At 46.1% G+C, this 20,023-nt stretch overlaps 1 long non-coding RNA gene across 1 annotated transcript; it reads right to left on the minus strand.

Annotated features, from left to right (window-relative positions):
• Positions 1-1,998: 1,998 nt before the first annotated feature.
• LOC132022745 (uncharacterized) lies at positions 1,999-19,673 on the minus strand. The gene is made up of 5 exons (XR_009405686.1): positions 19,594-19,673; positions 16,408-16,511; positions 13,302-13,404; positions 3,370-3,510; positions 1,999-2,552 (listed from the first exon to the last, which is right to left on the minus strand). It is a non-coding gene; the product is annotated as an uncharacterized LOC132022745 (long non-coding RNA).
• Between the last annotated feature and the right edge of the window lie 350 nt (positions 19,674-20,023).

Below are 20,023 nucleotides of genomic sequence, written 5' to 3' on the forward strand. Positions count from 1 at the left end.
TTCCAGTATTTCCTGGATAGACACTGAGCAATACGCTTCCCTATTCGGCCGTCGTCTCCTGGTGGAAAGGGCTCCATCATGCACCCCCATGGCCTGGACACCGAGACGCTCCCAAAAGGTCAATGAATGAGTGAGTGAATGAAAACATACTGATTATGCGACCTTTCTAGCCAGGCTTTACTCTTGCTTGGTCAAAGAGAGGTTTAAAGAGAAATAATTTCTCCCAGAGACTAACAAATGTTTGGACCGAAACAACATCAATAATAATGCTAATGAATTACCTTGTGAATGGAAAGGGCTTTATAAGTACTTCGGAGCCAGTATATTTCTTTGCAAGCTGTACAGTTCTGTACCCACATAGGGCTTTCCTTACAGTTTCAGTCCAGCTCAGCATTCCTGCTACCGTGACTTGCAGGCTGGGGAGGCTGGGAGGAGGGAACATAATGGATTGGAGGCAACATCTCAGCCAAAGAACAAAAGGTGGGGAGGCACACAGGGCACACTGGATGATTTCATTGGTATAGATTCATTCAGGGAAGTCTCTTCCCTTCTTTGCTGCCTCCGAAGCCCCTGGACCCCTAAGTGCCCAGCCAAAGCCCTTCATTAGAATTTCTCAGAACTAGGGGTGGGTTGGAAAAAGGTCAAGATCTACCAGTCTGCCTGCCTGGTGAGGGGAGCAGGGGCATTCCTTTAGAAGTCACCTGGAAACAACAGGGCGGGTGACATTTGGGATTCAGATCGGAGAAGGAGTGAAAGGGGATTTCAGATACGTTAGGGAGTGACCCAGCCTGTCTTAGATTGGGTTCCCCTAAAGCAGAACCCCAGACAAGGACGTGGGTACAAGTCATTTATTTGGGAGGTGATCCTGGGAAGCAGGAATGAGGGAGGCAGGAAAGTAGCTGGTTGCTGCTATGGACAACTGAGGTTCCATCCAGCCATCCCTTTGCTTACTATGTACACTCATTCATCCAGAAGATGGGTGGCTGGGGCACTTATCCACCAACCCCCATTCCCCCAGGGGTTGAGCTTTGCCCCAGGGGGCATTCATTCCCTCACATCTCTGCACTATGCCTGTGGTGGGCTGAGCAAGAGATGGGGTGGCCTCCAAAAAAGCCTTGAGGTAGACAAATTAAGAGGCTGGCCAGGCACTTGAGGGAGGACACTGTCAGTGCGCATGGGCTCTGTGCACCACAGCTACAGCCGAGAGGAGGGAGATGGAGTGTGGCACAGGGCACCCGCAGCATCTCCCACCCTCCGCTGTCCCTGATGTTCTCCAGCCTCGGTGCCCGAACTCCATGGCCTTTCCTTTTTTTTCCTCCCTTCCTTCCTTGGGGAGAGAAAGGCTCAAATGAAGAGCCTGCCTGGCTCCTTCCAGATGGAAGATGCTGGGAGAGCCTTTAAGCCAGATTCCCTTATTCTAAGATTCTAAGAGTTGTCTGCAGTTTTGTGACAGTGGCCCTAGAATGCAGACTCTGCCCTTCCAAGGTTCTAGAACTTTCAAGATTCCACAGAATGGGGAGGGGGTTTCTGCTTTTGGACTTGTGTGGTCTCTGCCACCAGGCCTTGGGACCCCAGATAGGCTGCTGGGAGTACGCACCAGCTTAGAGGAAAGCCCCACGTGCCCCTGTCTTCAGGCCTGCTAGGACAGGTGAAGCCTCATTCATAATGGATCTCGTTGCTTGGCAAGCAGGGGGCCACAGATGTGCAGGGGTGGAGAGGGCACCCTGGAGAGACCCTTCTGTTCCCTCTGAGGAAGGAGCTGCCTCTGCCAGCCTGCAGGCCCCAACACCTGGCAACACCCACACCAGCACCGCCTCCCTCACCACACACCCCCTCCCCCGACTGGTTTCCTCTTCTTCTCCTGAACAAGGAGCCAATTTTCGCTCAGCGATCCTTTACCAACTGCCTAGGAAGTGCCAAGTGCTAGGTTAAGCATTTGAAACCTCTATCACGGATCGGGACCTCCATAAGCAAGATTATGGGGCGTGAGATATTTATTAGGGACCCACATGTGTGAAAGGGAAGGAAGGAAGCAGGATAGGATCAGTGAAATCAACCGATCGGAGCTCCACAAAACCTCCGAGCACTGCCTGGCAGGACCATTCTGCATCTGCCCAAATGGCCAAACCTTCAAACCCCTCGGCTTAGTCACCATGTTGCGGGCTGCCAGGGAAAGGGAGTGACCTCACGGGCCACAGGCTCTCTCCGTAGCAGAGGCGGACCTGGAAGAGCCAGTGGAGGCAGGCTGTCTGCCAGCCGCAGTCCCCACGCCGGGCAGCAAGCCCTTCCCTGAAGGGGTGTCTGAGCAGCCACTCATTTTGTCCACCACAACAGAGGTGATCCCATGGGGTACAACCCATCCGGGCAGGAATTAACAAACTTGTTTTACAGATGACTTCGCAGAGGTTGAATCCAGAGAGAGCAGCTTGCCCACAGCAGCTTTCAAAAAGGAAGCGAGAGTTGGAAGCCAGGTCGGTCCATGGTCCAAATCTTATGGTCTCCTCGCCATAGGATAGCTGTCCTTGGCTCGTGGGATGCATTTTACCCATTTCCTGTAGGTGCAAATGGTAGCTCAATGGGGAGCACCAAAGATGTCTTCCCCGACCTTCACCCCCACAAAGTGTCCTCAGCCCCCTTTTCCGCTCATCTTTTCCCTTTCCCCTCTTCTACCTTTAACACCCACCTCCTCCCCTACTCTCAGTCCACCTGGTCTGTGTGGATCTCCACCTCCTGTTCCAGGACGAAGCATGTGACCAGGCTTGGCCAATCAGTGCATCACATTCCCTTAGCTGGGTAATTGGTCCATAACTATCCCATGGCGGGAGGAAGACCCAATCAGAGTGAGCCCGAGGACTGTTGCAGTAACTGCCAGAAAAATCTTGCCCTTTCTAACTGCACTTGAACCTGCAATGGTGTAGAACTGTTGCTGTTAGTTTTATTCATCCCTGTGTCACAAGCCACCCCCAAACTTAGTGCTTAAAGCAACAAGGACTTATTATTTCTTATGGTTCTGCTGGTTGACAGTCATTCCATACCTGTTGGCTGGGGTCACTGATGTGGCTGCATTCGGCTGTGGCTGGACTGGGGGCGGGGGATAGGGGTTAGGGAGGTAGGAGTGGTTAGCCCCAAATGCGGGTAATAAAAAGGAGCATTTTTTGCTGAATTTAAAAATGATAACACTGACTATGAGTCAATCTGCTTTTTATCATCACTGTGTGCTGCCGATCCTAAACGATGTTAGTGCTAAATACATCCCCCCAATAAGACTACCTCCATCCCTGCCCCTCTGCCTGCCCCCCTCCGCCCCCAGCCAGTACAAAGGCCTCTCTCAGAGCCTGGAATCTTTGCTATGATTGTTAACTGGGGCACCTCAGTTCTCCTCTGTGTAGCCTTTATTCCCATGTGCCATTGTCATCTTCTCCAAACTCTTCATGAGGTCTTTCTCTTCTGCATGAGGTCTTTCTCTTCTCCAGGTTAGCCTGGACTTCCTCACAGCATGGCAGCAGGAGCCTGAGAGGGAGCACACCAGCTGTATAAGAGCTCATAAAGCCTCTCCTTGATCACATATGCTCATCTTTCATTGGCCAAAGCAAGTCAAATGGTCAAACCCTGCATTATATGTAGAAGGGGACCCCCAAGGGCATGACTCCTGGGAAGCGTGGTTCCTTATGAGCCGCCAATGTAGCAGTCTACCCCTTGGGGGTTGTCTACAATCTGGAAAAGGAGGGTCAAACAGAGCCATGAGCTGCGGGTTGGATCAGGCAGGGTCCCTAAGGAGACAGAGGCACTTACACTGTAATTTCAGGAGACTACAGTAAAGGAGCTATTTGCAAAGGTGTCAGCATTTTTTAGGGAATTCACAAAGGATGGTTCCTTTGGGCTAGTGGTAGAGGAGATCCTTGAACTCCCCTTGATCTGAAGGTCAAGAACAGGATGTGGTTCCTAGAATCCAGAGAGAGGAGCTGTGCTCTCAGGGAGAGCTACCTGATATGAGCTGGGGCCTTAGGCAGAGGGAGATGGCAATGGCCTGCCATTGCTTCCCATTGGCTAAACCCTATGGAAACCAGAGGGCAGGGGAGCTTGCTGACACACTCCAAGCAGGTCAGCCTCCCAGCCCCAGAGCTGAGAGGATCAGGGTGGAGAGCAGCTCTAAGGAAGATATAGGTCCAGTGCTAAGCACCCCTCTTGGGAAACCGGAAAATGAAGCGGCACAGGTCCGAGATGCTAGGTGGAAAGACAAGATCCTGAAGATATCATCTGGGCTCCTGAATCCAGCAGAGGTGGAAGCAGCTCTATTCCTGCGCTTTTTACCTATGTAAACTACTAAACGCTTTTTTCCCCCCCACAGGCCAGTCTACATTGGTTTCTGTCTCGTGCAAACTCAAGGTCTCTGACTGATATACTCCCACTGAGGAGCTGGCCCTTGAATGGAATTAAAGTGGAATTTACATTTCACTCTGACCAGAGTCCTAAGAAGGCCAGAGGGCAATGAACATTGGAGGTGAGCAAACTGAGGCTGGGAGAGGTTGAAGGATTGGGACCAGGCCATCTGGCTCATTAGCTGTAGAGATGGGATCCAACCCCTACCCCCATGTCAATGTTCCAGCCACATTTAGCCACTCTGTTTCCTGAATATGCCATATCTCTTGCCTCTGGATCCTTACTGGGTTGAATAGTGTCCCCCTCCCTTAAAAAGCCAAGTCTTAACCCCAAGCACCTGCACATGTAAGCTTATTTGGAAATGGGATTGTGGAAACTGGAATCAATATAGGATCTTGAGAGCATCCTTGATTTAGGGTGGGCTCTAAATTACAGTGACAGGAGCCCTTAGAAAGGAAAAGGATATTTGTGTCAGAGTTACAGAGGGGAGGACATGTGAAGACAGAGAGCAGTGGTAGAGACCAGAATGCTGCATCTCTAAGACAAAGAATGTCAAGGCTTGCCTACCACCATGAGAAGCTAGGAAAGACACATAACAGAGATTCTTTCTCAGAGCTCCAGAAATTACCAGCCCTGCTGATGCCTTGAATTTGGACTTCTGGCCTCTAGAACTGTGAGAGAAGAAGTTTTGTGATTTTGGATTACCGAGTTTGTAGTAATTTGTAATGGCAGCCCTAGGAAACTAATACAGGAACTTTGCGCATGCCATTCTATTGGCCTGTATGATAATCCTCTTCTCTTTCCCAGGCCTGCACTCCACTCCTTTGGGGTTTATAGGCAAACAAACCTGCATGGAAGAAAGGGAACCTTTCAAAGAATCACTCACACTGCCCCTTCACATGTCTTTCTTTGCCCTAGAGATCTCAGTTCAAGTGTTACCTCCTCCAGGAAGACTTCCCTGATGTTCCTACCCTTCTCTGTGGTTCCACAGTCCCCCTGACTGCCTCTGCCACAGTTGTGCTGGCATTATCTATTGACATGGCATGTTTTTCAGTCCTCCATTGGACTGGACACCTGTTCAAAGGCGGGGACTATACATGATTCCTCTTTGTGGCTGCAGCTGGGCCTAACACAGGTCCAACCACAGCAGGGATATTCACTAATGTTTGCTGCATGGATAAATGAGTGCATGTTCAGTTCCCCTCCAGTTCTGCTCTAACTATGGACCCCTGCCCGTCTGGGGAGTAACCCTTTCTGGGAGCATGTGTGAAATAGCTCATGCTCACCAGTGGTGGGTGGGGGCAGGACACCCACCCTTGGGTTCAGCCATAGCTTAGCTCAGCCCTCCTACCCGTGATGCCAAGGCCCTGTCAGAGGCATGAAAAACAGCTTGGCTGATGGCTTATAATGTCAGCGATGATGGAAACAGGGAGGCGATGGCTGAAAGAATGGGTTGGGGACGCTTGTCATAACTTTATTTGTGGGAGGTGAGTTCCTGTCGGCCTGGTGATGGATGGTGCCTGGGCAGGCACAGTGCAGACCCTGCCACGGCATCTCCCCTTTCTCTCTAAGCCAAATGACTTTGGGGATGAAAAATGACTTTCTTGGGAGGATCAGGGAAGGGGGGAACCTTTAGGAGAAGGGGACCATGTGGTCAGACTTGGGAACGACTTTTGCTTTCCTGCCTACTCCAGCCTGATAGTGTCCTTTCTCACCCCCTTCCTTCTGAGGAGTTATTGTTAATAATCCCAGACACCTTACCTGCCTTAATCTTCAAAACTGCCTAAAAAGGAATGTGTACCTTTGCAGATGAGGAAGCTGAGGCTTGAAAAGAGGAAGGGTAATACCCAAAGTTGCCTGGGAAGGAAGGGGCCGACCTGGGATTTGAACCTGGATCCAATTTCTCCAAACCTTGGCCTAAGTGCGTAATGATGTAACAGAGACCATGTATGTAGCATGTGCTAAGTTCTTTGGAAGCCCAGTGAAGAGAGTAATTAATTGGATGGGAAGAAAGTCAGGGAAGACTGCCTAGAAGAGAAGATAATTTGAGTTGATTCTTGCACAGTGAATAAAATGAGAGCTGGGAGAGAAAGAATGTATTAGGGATTGGGGAGGGAAACGAAAGGAGCAGCATACACTTTTGTTTGCCTGCCCCAGAGCAGTCACTGCCCTCTTTCTCCCTCCTAACAGAGCCACAAGCATTATTAAACCATTTGTGAAATTTCCATTTACCTTGTGAGTGACTGGTTTGGAAACAGGAATGGGAACAATTCTGGCCAATGAGATATAAAGAATGTTTCCTCAAGGACTTCTGGGAAGTCTGGGAAAGATTTTCTTATTCTCAAACGAAGAGCCTCTTTTGCCGGATGTGGTCCAGTACCAGCCTCCGGTACTGGATGCCTGGAGGTGTGGCAGCCATATTGTGACCAGGTGGGGAAACTGACAAACTAATGAAGGCTCAGTGGGAAGATGGGAGGGGCTTCACTGAGCAGCTGAATTAATGGCTCCTCCAGCCACCAAGCCTTGGAACTTAATCTTTGAGTTGATACACAGTTTCTCACTGTTAATCAGCTAAGTTGGTGGTTTTGGTTTTGCAGCCTACAGCACTCTGACAGATTCAGGCCCTAAGAAGGATACCAAGCCTAGGGCGCCTGGGTGGCTCAGTGGGTTAAGACTTTGCCTTCTGCTCAAGTCATGATTCCAGGGTCTTGGGATTGAACACCACATCGGGCTCTCTGTTCAGCAGGGAGCCTGCTTCCCCCTCTCTCTCTGCCTGCCTCTCTGCCTCCTTGTGGTCTCTGTCTGTCAAATAAATAAATAAAATCTTTAAAAAAAAAAAAGAATACTAAGCCACACTATTTCCAGAGCTCAGGCTTGGATAAGAGACAAAGCCAAGGTTAAAGGTATAGGCTTTGCAGTTACACAGAGCTGGCTTCAAGTCCCAGCTTGGCCACTTCCTAGTTGGGTGACTTTAGGCAAGTCACTTAATGTCTGTGGAATTCAATTCCTGGGAATGACAATGATACTCATATCACAGGATTCTGATCATAAAATAAGGTAAGGCAGAAAAAGGGCTGCTTAGGACAGGGCAGGGTGCATAGTAAGTACTCATTATGTCACCTTGGTAATGGCCATTACTATCATTATTGAATTTTTTGGCTTCCGTGGAAGAATATTCCCTCATATACTCAGCCTAACACACACACTCACCCTAACACTAACACTCGCCCTAGCAGTTGGCTGATGCCCAGTAGCTCAAATCCAGTTCCCATTGTACTGTGATTGTGTAGGTTTTGAGATCTTGGAGCTGCATTCCGAGCTGGAGGAGGAGAAAGGAAGTGCTGGAGTCACGTTTTGGCAGGAGTTATCATGGGAAGGGTTGAGGTTCTGCGGCCAAAGGTCAGCCCCAGACGGGCCTACATAAGAGACTTTCCCCTTGGCCAAGGCTGTTTGGACCTTTCACATCCTCAAGCAACTAAATTATTCTGCATCCTAAGGTCAATGATAGCCGTGAGAAGTAGGCGTCACCAAAGAAGAAGTATATACCAGGCAGAAGGATCAGCAAGCAGGTCTCCCCACCAACCCAGGCCTTACCAACAGATACTCTTGTTGCCAACAGACAGTAAAGTGAAACCCTAGGCCTGCCTCACACTCTTTGAGCCTCTTTGGCTTGGGTCAAGCCTCTGCTCTCCCGCAGAGAGGGAGATTCTCTCTTTGGTTCCCCACCATTGCTTGTGGTGGTGGTTTTCATTTCTGTAGAGGCACCCCTTGGACTTAATTCTGAAGTCAGTATTTCCAAGTGTTGAGGATGTCCTTGGTGGTCTGGGCCTACTTTCATCCTGCTGTACCTGCCTCTACCCACATGGCTCCCAAAGAAGCAGACATGTTTTTCCTTGGCTCTACCCCTCTGATCATAATTAATTGAGCTAGAGGTGGACACCAGACTGGAACTAAGCCAGTCCAAAAACTTCCATTGGATTTTCATTTATTTTATTTTATTTTATTTTTTTAAGATTTACTTATTTATTTGAGAGAGAGAGAGAGAAATCATGCAAAGGGAGGGGCAGAAGGAGAGAGAGAGAATCTCAAGCAGACTCCCTGCGGAGCACCAGGCCCAAGTGGGGGCTCAGTCTCTCGAGCCTGAGATCATGACCTGAGCCAAAACCAAGAGTCTCACACTTAACCAACAGTACCGCCCAGGCAGCCCTCCATGGGATTTTTAGACCTAGAGAGAGAGCCAATAGCTTTCTTTGTTTTCAAAAAAAAAAAAAAAAAAAAAAAAAAAAGATTTATTTATTTGTTTTAGAAAGAGAGAGAGAGAGAATGTTTGTCCATGAGCAGGGGGAGGGGCAGAAGGGGAGGGAGAGAGGAAGCAGACTCCTTGCTGAGCATGGAGCCCCATGAGGAGCTCGCTGTCACACCCTGAGATCCTGACCTGAGCCAAAACCAGGAGTTAGATGCTTAACTAACTGAGCCACCTGGGTGGCCCTACCCAATCTCTTTCTAAGGTAGAAGATGTGGGATTTCAATCTGGAGGCTACAGGTAGTCATGCTTCCCAGCACGTGGAAGGAGTCAGAATGCAATGTGAGAGCATTAGGAAAGCAGAGAGAGATGCTGACCGAATGGGCCTGACACCCTCTGAGCCCATAATGCCTGGTTTCCTGAGGCCCAAAGGGGACCACTGCCTGGACTCAGCCAGGAGTAGTCAATCTTTCTTCAGTAGCAGGAGCCAATACGTTCTTGTTGGACTTCTGTCCCAATGACAAGAACCTTGACTGACACCCTCCAACACCCTTGTGCTGCCCAGGGCCTCCTAGCCTCTTCCAACGTTTCAGGGTCTCCTTATGACCACCACCCTCTTTCTATTTCCAACCCGGGGCCAGCTCCTGAGGCCTTGGCATGGCTTCTGCCCTTCTTGTCCCAGTCACTCCCCCTGGGTGACCTCATTCACCTCCATGGCTCAGCCTCAACAACCTGGGCGTACTTGTAGCTTCTCAGCTTCTCAACTTCTTTGCTCCATTCTGGACCCCATCTGAGCTCCAGGCTTTTCAAACATGGTGGAGCAATGTTGATCACCTTAACAGTGGGCATCAGAATTCTTCCTGAAAACAACTATTTGGGTTGAACGGATGCCTTGATGAGCCTCCTTGGGGGCAGGTAAAACCCCTTAGGGCACTTAGGGCAAACACTAAGATGTCCGGTGAGGTGGCTGGAAGGTGATGAGGTGGGATGCTGCTCCCTAAGGGCCAGGGGGGAAGAATTTATCATTTGGGATGCTGAATGTTTAGGGGAAAGAAGTGATCAGTGGCAGGGGTGAGAAACCAGAGGGAGGGAGACCAAGGTATGAGGCTGGATGTGTTAAGGAATGGCCAAGAGAGAGAGAAACACCCACTCCCCACTCCAGGAGCCTCGGGATCCCCCAACATATTGAAAACGGGGGATTTCTTATCTGAAGGAATTTCTTATATAGTAGTTAAGAGAGCATATACAAGGTTTACACTGCTTTATCTGAAATCTGGCTAGACCTGGCTGTGTGACCCTGGGCTAGTTACCTAACTCCTCTGAGCTTTGACTCATCATCTGTATGATGGGAATAGAGTACTTTTTAGGATTAAGTAAGTGCTTGGCATGTGTTGGGCCTTGGAACAACAACATCAACAACAAATAATTGAAGTTCAGAGTGTTTAAGGACTCATCCGAGGTCACTGGGTCAACTAGTAGTGGGGAAGGCAGACTGCAGACCCAAGAATGCCTGATCTCAGAGGATCTCAGAATCCCTCCCTGAAGGTAGCTTCATGCAGACAGGACGAAGGCCAGGGCTTACAAGCTCAGTGTTGGGTTTCTGGCAGCTGAATCCTTGCCCCCAGGTGCTGGCTCAGCCCACTGTGGCTGAGAGTTGACTTTGCTCCCCCCCCAACCCCCCCCACTCCCCCCACTTTTGCTCCTCCTTGCTCTCCTGGACAGTATTTCCCTGGGGCTCCCGTTACCAATTTGCAGAGCGAAGCCACGCACAGGCAGTTCAAGGGTGGTGTGAGCTCAGTGGCTCTGGTATTGTTTTTAATTCAATATTTTGTCCCTGTGCGCCAGACTCCTTTATTGGATGAGAACACTGTTATTGAATCCTGCCCCGCAGGAGAAAACGCAGGCTTCCCTGAACGATGGCAGCTAGGTTGTTCTAGAGTCTGATGAGTCAAGGCAGGGCGAGAAGACAGCAGAGAGTTCCAGAAAATCTGGTGGTTACAAGCTGTTCTGTGACATGCACAAAAATATTAACATATGTATTCTTGACCTTTTCCCTTGCCCTCCCTTCTAGGGAGGACAGAGCCCAGGAGGCAGCCTTCACATCGCCCTCTTCCTTTTTCCTGCACATCCGCTGTATATTTGGATCCTGCAGAGTTTTTCCCGCCTCTATTCCCTGTGCCCAGTGCCACTAAGTTCAAACTCCGATCATCTCCTGTACTGTCAACTGGTCTACGCCATCCTCCCCTGCTGCCCTCAAACCTATTGCCCTTATGATGGATGATATTCATGGGGATCTCCTAAAAGATAAGGATTCAGATGTACAGTTTTATTTGGGAAGTGGTCCTGGGAAGCACTGGTGTGCAAGTGAAAGAAGAACAGGGAAGGGAAGGCAAAGCGTTACACTGTGGGCACCTGGGGTTGACCTCACTGGGCACTTCCGGGAGCCAGTGAACAACACGTGTTGTAGCTCAGGGGTATCCCGTCTGAGGAGTGAGGGATGTGGGCATTTATCTTCTAAGTTCATCAGGTGGAGCACTGTTCCGGAGACGGGGAAGGGTATTCATTCTCTGGCATCTCTAACCTGTTCTACAGGCAGGCAAAGCAGGTTCCAGTGGTCAAAGAAAGTCCTTGGGTAAAGAACACAGGTGCTGGCATTTGGAACTGAAAGTCTGCTCAATGTACACTGAAATGTAAGGAAGGGCAAGGGTGTATGGATGGGAAGCACTGACAAGACACATCCTTTGACTGAAAGCCCCCTGATGGATTCCCTTTGCTCTTTGGGTTAAAGACCCCAATACTTTGCTATGTTCTACAAGGTCTCAGTGGGCTGGGCCCCTGCCCACCTCTGCTGCTTTCCCTCACCCCTTCCTCCCTCTCTCTCTCTCTCTGGGCTTCAGCCTTCCTGGCCTTTTCTCTATTCCTCAAATGTGCTTTGTCTCACCACAGGGCATTTGCACATGCTGATCTCACTGCCTGGTCCTTCCACATCGCCTAGATAATCCTCCATATCCTTTAGGTCTCTAGGTCACACAATTCCATCTCCCATGCTGGTTATGTTTCCTCAGTTCTCCATTGAGACAACTGGATTCCTTCTCTTCTGGGTCTATATTTGTGTGATTATGCAGTAGTATCTCTCTTTCTTACCAGACTCTGAATTCCAGAGCCCAAGAGACTGCCTGGTGTATAGCAAGAATTTGATAAATATTTTGTTGACTGAATGAATGGATGAATGAAGGTTCTATGGAGGCCTTTCTTGTGCCAATTGGAATACTGGGTATAGAGATGAATTTAAAAGAAACTAAGAGGTGGTTGTCTGGGTGGCTCAGTTGGTTGAGCATCTGCCTTCAGCTCAGGTCATGATCCCAGAGTCCTGGGATTGAGTCCAGCCTGCGTCTCCCTCTCCCTTTGTCCCTTCCCCCAACTCATGCATTCTCTCTCGCTCTCTCAAAACTAAATAAATAAAATCTTAAAAAAAGAGAAAGAAACTAAGAGTCTAAGATCATAACAGGAGGGCCATCATTGCAGGGAGGAGGCAGGGGAGAGGCAGACAAGATTCCACAGGGAAGGATAAGAAAAGAGATATTGGCTGGTGGTGTGTAGATTATACAGTGGGACTAGAAATGGGTGAGGAGAATAGTTAGCACATTTTCATGTTTGCTACTCAATAATGGCCCTTTACAGTTTCACCAGGAACTTTTCAAGGTTTGTTTGGTTTCTGTGTGTGTGGTTTCTTTTTGCATGTCACCTTTTATGAAGACTGGCCCAAGGCAGCTCTCTTCCTGTGGTCCAAACCTGTGTATTCTGTGCATTCCATCAGTATCACAATTTGGTGAAAAGATCACTTTTGAGTCACACTAACTTGGGTTTGAATCCTGGCTCAACTCTTTCTTGCTGTGTGGCCTTGGGCAGATCACTTACCCTCTCTGTGTGTTGGTTTTCTCCTCTGTAAGGAAAGGGTAATCTTCTGGCTTTGTGTGGTTGTTGGGAGGCGCAGGGACCCAACAGAGGCCAGTGCCTGATACATGGTTTGGATGTTTGATAAATAATGCTATTATTGCCCAAACATAGCTCATGACTTCATAAACAGCATTAACTGAGCACCTACTCTATGCCAGGCATATTCATTCATATCGAATCCTCAGCAACATTGTGAGGTAAGTGTTTGAGGAAGACAGCTCAGAGTTCACTGAATCTTACCCCTTCTCCTTCTTGAGCCCACAGACAGACCACATTTCTTAATTTTCTTGTGCATTGTAGTATCCATGTGACTACTTTCTGGACAGTGGATGAGGGCAGGTGTGAAATGCCCCACTTCCAAGCTAGGATCCTGTATATATTACCTCTCTCCTGGGTCTCCATGCTCTCTCATTTCACCCACTAGCTGGAGACGATGTCCCTCAAGACTCCAGGGGATGAAAAGCCACAGAGTGGAAAGAAACTGGATGACTGCATTAATGTATAAGAGGCCATGTGCCAAACATCCTCTTCTGACTACTTTATGAGCAAGAAATAAACATCCATTTTCTTATTTATTACAGAAATTAGAGAGCTTTGATTATTCCACTATTTTTACCCACATTTGAAAGATGATGGAAAAGAGTCTCTAGAAGGTGAAGTGACTTGCCCAGGGTTGTACAGGCAGGAGCTGCGAAGCCAGGATTTGGACTCCAGAACTTACCAGAATGTAACTGATGTTGCTTTCCTCTTAGTTAGCTTTCAATAAATATTTGTTGAATGGATACAATTAAGAGTCTTGATTCCCTAGCCTTCATGTTGAGAACCTAGGGGGAAAGTAGCATAAAGATAAATGGCACAGTGGCGAAAAAAAAAAAAAAAAAAAAAAAAAAAAAAAAAAAAAGGAAGAAAGGAAAAGAAAAATCAAGATGTGTGGATCTCCTCTACTATATTGTAAGTTTCTGGAAGGCATAAACTTTATTGTACTCATTTTTAAAAAGATTTAAATTAATTAAAAGAGAGTGGGAGTGGAGAAGGGACAAAGGGAGAAGGAGAGAGAGAATCTGAAGGAGATTCCATGCTGAGTATGGAGCCTGATGGGGGTCTTGATCTCAAGACCCTGAGATCACGACAGGAGCAGAAATCAAGAGTCGGATGGTTATTCGATGGAGCTACCTAGGCGCCCCTTTATTGTGCTCTTTTAAAAATATTTCCTAGCCCCTGTCACAGTGCTTGATACATTGTGGGTGCTCAAATACGGCCCCTCAGCTGAACTGTCACAAATAGCACAACCTGGGTGTTCCCCCAACATTTTTAGATGGTGGAGAAATACCTCGAAATCACAGTCCTTTTTGCAGAATACCATGAAATAGTGACAAATTAATTTTAAAATGAGTGAATATATAATGTGCAAAAATCACATACCATCTTGCACTCTACCAGAAAAAGTGGAAGCAGGTACTAAAGCTGGGGGGAAATGCATTGGGGAATAATTTAAAATAAAGGCAATTCTTCCCATTAACCCTTCTCTCCATGAACTGGCCTACAACTTCCCGTCTTCCACGGTTGAATTTTAGAACAGCTGGGTCCAGTTCATAGAAGTGTTCCATGGGAGCATGATTTGAATACCACTGGATGAGTTGGTTAGAATAAGAGGGGCAAATTTATTAATGGACAAACTTCCTGTTTTCATACTTGCTAGTTAGCTGCTTAATACCCACCGGTGGCCTCCTTAGAGCAAGACAACAGGACTGTGTGACCCACTCAGGAGGTCATGGTACCTTCTGGGTCCTGCAGCTTCTGGAGTGCAAGAGAGCAATGCCCTGGACAGGGCAGCAGGGGCAGCAGTGAGGTTCCTTCCAGTGACAATGGGGAGGGGGCGTGGGGGGGCAGATGACAATGAAGAGGCTGGAGCAGAGGATCCCTTGAGAGGATCATCCAGGAGTACACCTGGGCTTATGTGCACCCAGAAAAACTCAGTCATTTATGGGAGCTCTGCTGACAGACTTATACTGGTGGACAGAGGAGCTCTGAGTCAGAGATGTTACTTAATGGCAATGGGACATCATTTATATGCCCAGGATGTCAACCTTGGGGAAATTTAGGCCTTTGGAATATATATAAATGGATGTATACAGATTTTCTTTTCGAAGCCAAAATTCGAAACTGAAGAGATGGATCAGTTGTTTTCTTGATGTATGTTTTTCATAGCACCATTTCCATAGGACACAAATAGGCGTTATGTGAAAAATGGTCTCTGTGTTCAAAGGGGATGGAAAACCTGTGGAACAGGTTTCCCCCTGCAAGACTGCTCAGAACTTTCGATATACTAAGGTGCCTTGTGATCCTCTGTGAGAAGGTATAAACTCAGCAGCTTCCCCTCTAGCCGATCTGGGGTACATGGCCATTCTCTGCCTTCATTGATATCTGCTGGCAATGGTTCAGAGTCTAATGGGTACTAATCGAATGCTCAGTTTATCAATAAATCACAGGGGCTGCCAATGATGGGAATGTCACTCTTTGGTACCTAAGCTGCTTTGATTTTGTTTATCTATTGTTGCATGGTAAAATACCTAAAAAGTTAGGTTAAAACACCAAAGCATTTATTAGCTCACTGTTTCTGTGGATGAGGAAGTTAGGAGCAGCCTAGATAGGTGATTCTGGCTCCCATGTTTCAAGGGGTGGCTGTGAAGATATCATCCCGGGTTGCAGTCATCTGAAAGCTTAACTGGAATCAGAGGCTCCACTTCCAGGATGGACCCAGTGAATCTCACTTCCTGGCATTCATTCCCTGTATAGTCCCTTCCCACGATGAAAGGTCTGGCCTGTGTCACCTATGGAATATTGCAGAAATGATGGGCTACAATTTCTGAGACTAGGTCACAAAAGACATTGCAGTTTCCACCTGGTGTTGGTCTTTCTTGGATGACTTGTTCTTGGGGAAACCAGTCACCATGTTATGAGAACACTCGGGCAGCCAGATAGAGAGATCCATGTGGCAAGGTCTCTGGCCAAGAACCAGTGTCAACCTTTGGGTAAGCCATCTTGGAAGTGACTGGCATCTTGACTACAATCTCAGGAGTGACCTTTATCCAGAAATATCCTGCTAAGCTGCTTCCAAATTCCTGATCCACAAAAACTGTGTGATATAATAAATGTCCATTGTTCTTTTAAGCCATTATATTTTGGGATAACTTGTTACACAGCAATTGATAACTAATATACATTCTTAGTGCTAAGGCTCAGTAATAAACAAATGCTTCAGCTCACTGGTTAAGGAGACTGCTTGTTTCCCAAGCCAGAAGTGATCTTGACCAATATTCTTTCACTGACCCCCAAATAGTAATTGCATAAATAGTTCTCTCCATCTCTTATCACGAAAGTATCTCTGGAAAGTCTGACTCATGAGGACCATTGGTCTGTAGCATTAATGAGTGAAGTCCCTCAAAATTAGGGGTTTATTAAAGTCATTACACTGCTTTTTTGTTTTGTTTTGTTTTTCATTTTTAGAGAAAGAGCAAGAGAGAGCAAGCAAGGTGGTGGGCAGAGGGGGAGAGAGAGAGAGAGAATCCCAAGCAATCCAAGAATCCCAAGCAATCCAAGAATCCATGCTGTGTGGAGCCTGCTGAGGGCCTCTATCCCACAACCCTAAGATCATGACCTGAACCAAAATCAATAGTTGGACACCTAACCAACTGAGCCACCCAGGTGTCCCGAAAGTGATTACATTCTTATGAGCCATTGTGAGTGCTGGTTTTCATAGCTTTTCCAGTCATACATATTTGACTGCAAAATCCTTTTTTTATGCAATGGACATAGTTGGTCCCTACCTGCATCCTTGCTTCCTTCATTCCTAATTCCTAAGAAAAAGGCTCAGAAAAGGATGATCTCTCTTATTCTTCTTGTTGTTGTGCCTGGAACTGCTGCTGCCATCCTGTTGGCAGAAGAATAATAAAATGAGCTCCAACCTATCCTTCTTCCAGCTTCTACATTATCAACTCACCAATCTCTCATCTCTACTTCTGTCTGCACCCACACCAGCCCCCACCTTGGATTTTTTTGAAGCAAATTCTAGTTTTCATATTATTTCATATATAGATTTCATATATAGATTTTAGTATGTATCTTTGAAAGTATTTTAGTATGTATCTTCCAACAGCATAATCCAATTCTATCATCACATGTCAACAAAACTCGAAATAATTCCTTTTCTTTGCATATCCATGACCGTTGAGTTCTTACTTGGCTCACAGTATATCTAAGAATATAAATTCTTGTATCTAATTAAGACCAAGGTTTTCTGGGAGAGAGAATTACTCTTTAGCATTCAACAATCATCTGTGCCTGGATCATAAGTATTGGTACCATTTGAAAGGTTAACTGAGCCTAGATTCCTGCTGTGAAATGCATGGTCAGACAGGCTTGGTTTGGGGTATTGCCAGTTACTAACTCTGACTGTAGGTAAGTAACTAAATTCTCTACATTTCAGTTTTTACAACTATTTAAAAATATTAGAGTGGAGAGGATCCAGGGATTTGGATTGGGGTGATGAACCCCAGCAATTGCATTCTGCCCCCCAGAAAACATATTCCCCTTTCCACTGCCTACCCTGTAACTCTTCCCCACTCATTCAGTGCCTAAATAGAGGAGTTACTGTTACATGTTTCCAATCAACCCACAATTGCAGGGTAGGAACTCAATATTGGTGATAAATATACTTTATGAGTGTTTTTTGAGGATATTTTCTTAAAGGCTGTTCCAATAAATAATTTACTGAGGCAATGAAAGATGGAGGAAGCTACTCTGATTACATCTTGGAGCACCTAAAGCTTGAAGTATAAGGAAGCTAGGCAACCCACAGCTATTTAAAAACTTTATGGAAGGGATAATGCTTCCAAGTTACATTTTTTAAAAAGATTACATTTCAGCAGTTGGTCTCTTGGGTGGTGCCCTTCTCCTGTCTCTGTGGATTCCACTCTGAAATCATCATCATCATCACCATGTTTCTGGACTGCTTGGTGCATAGTTCATAGCTGCCTCCCTTCCCCCCCCTCATTGTTAGTTTTTTTGAGGTATAATTGACATAACATCATATTAGTTTCAGGTATATTAGGTAAAGATTTGATATTTACATATATTGCAGAATGATCACCATGATAAGTACAGTTGACTTCCATCATTTTACATAGTTACAAAAAACGTTTTTTTTGTAATGAAAAATTTAAAGATCCACTCTCCTAGTTATTTGCAAATAGGCAGTACCATATTAACTACAATCACCAAGCTATTCTTACATCCCCGTGACATTCATTTTATAACCAAAAATTTGTAAATTTGTAAATTTTTCCCCCTTCACCCATTTCTCTGACCCCCCCATCCCCCACCTCAGGCAGTCACCAATATCAACAAGCTATTTTGTTTTTTAGATTCCACATATAAGTGAGATCATATGGTATTTATCTCCTTCTGTTTGACTTATTTCACTTAGCATACACTGTAGCTCTTCTGAGCTTCCATTTCACATCTTTAAAATTGGAATAGCATAGCAGTAGGATTTAGGGTAGGGATTTGAAGGTGTTAGTATTATTGGTTGGAATGAGTCAATCTGTAGATTGATTGGCTCATCCATTAAACCAGCCACTAGTTAATGAGTGCCAATTAAATGCTAGGTATTGTGTTAGATTCTGGGGTTATTATGGTGAACAATCCAGCAATCTCTGGCTTTTTGGAGCTGAGAATATGGAAGGGAAAACAGACTTCAAATGAAAAGCAAATAAATATAGAAACACCAATCACGAATGTTCTGAAGATAATAGTTAGAAATGCTGATAGAGAATCTTGAGGGAAGCAGAGAGACTGCTTAGATCTTGTAAGTCAGAGGAGACCCCTTTGATACAGTGACCTTAGCTGAGACCTGAAGGATGGGTCTCTCAAACCTTATCCTCTGGAGATTCCCAAGAAAGTACTAATGAACCCTCTCATCAAGATTAAATTGAAGTGCCCTAGTATGATATTCAAGATCCTCCATGATTAGGACTGCCATAACATACAGGATGCCCAGTTAAATTTGAATTTCAGATGAGCAACAAAAAAGTTTTAATACATTACTAAATATTGCATGGAACATATTCATACTAAAAAATTTCATTGTTTAACTGAAATTCAAATTTAACTGAATATCTTAAATTTTTATGCATTAAATTTGGCAACCTTATTCAAGATCTTCCCCAGACACCCTCTCCTGCCTTACTTCCCACTTTTTCCTCTGTATATCCTATGCCTCGTCTACAAGAAGTGTTCCAACTTCTATGTCTTTGCTTACGCTTCTTCCTCTGCCTGGGTCACCAGTTTACCACTATATCTTTTTGGCAAACTCTTCTCATCCTTTAAACCCCAGTCCAAATGGCACCTTCTCTGGGAGACCTTCCTTGGCAGAGTACTTTAGCCATGCTGCAGGGTGCTCACCGAATCTGATTTTCATGGGGTTTGCCTTATGATTCTGTGTTTTAACACTGGTCTTTAAAGACACACAGACAAGATTGAATGCAAAAGAAAGGGCATAGGAATGATCTAATTTTTCCAGCTTCTCTGCTCGTTCAATTCCCACTTAACTCCCCATAACATTAAGACCAAACAGTTTCGGAGTACTTTTCTGCACCTGCTAAGTGCTTTGCGTGCAGCGTCTTATATAAATTCCCTGTAATCTTATGAGGTCAGTGCAATTGAATACCCACTTGAGGGCAAGGGGATGAGGCATGTAGAGGTGAAGCTGGCTGACAATGTTTCCACAGCTGTAAAATGGGGATCATAACACTATGTTCCTCATTAGGCTTTCTCCAACTAGAATATGGGTTCCAAGAGGGCAGGAACTCGTTTACATCATACAACCTTCTGCATCTTCAGAGCCTAGAGTTGTGTTGATCATGGAGGAGGCACTGAGCAAATGCTTGTTAAACAAATGAATGAGTCTCCTTATAGATGAAGAGACCACAATTTAGAGAGAGAAAGTAACTTACCAGAGAGCAGACAAGTAGATGCAGTGGAACTTTGAGGAGAATCAGAGTCAGTGGTGTATTGGTAAATGTGTAACAACCAGCTCTCTGAAACACCAGTAACCCTGTAGCATTTGTTTGTAACACTTGTTTGGTTTTCATGGTGTAAATACTCCCACCGTGGCCAATTTCAAGCAACCAACCTGAGGTCAACTTGAAAATTTCCTGAAAATTTAATCATAGGTTCTTGCTAGCTTATTTATACAAGCTGGCTCCAGAACACCAAGTACTGGGACATAATTCTAAAGGTTACACAGTTCCCAAAGGTACATTGCCACCTTTATTCATCCTGTCTCCTTGAATTAGGCACAGTACATTCAGCTAAGGGAGGTAGGAGGGGGAGGACATTCAAATAATTCAGTTCAAAACAGATTGCGTAGGTGATTCTTTAAGA

The sequence above is a fragment of the Mustela nigripes genome, chromosome 7 (genome assembly GCF_022355385.1).
Source record: "Mustela nigripes isolate SB6536 chromosome 7, MUSNIG.SB6536, whole genome shotgun sequence".
NCBI lineage: Eukaryota > Metazoa > Chordata > Mammalia > Carnivora > Mustelidae > Mustela > Mustela nigripes.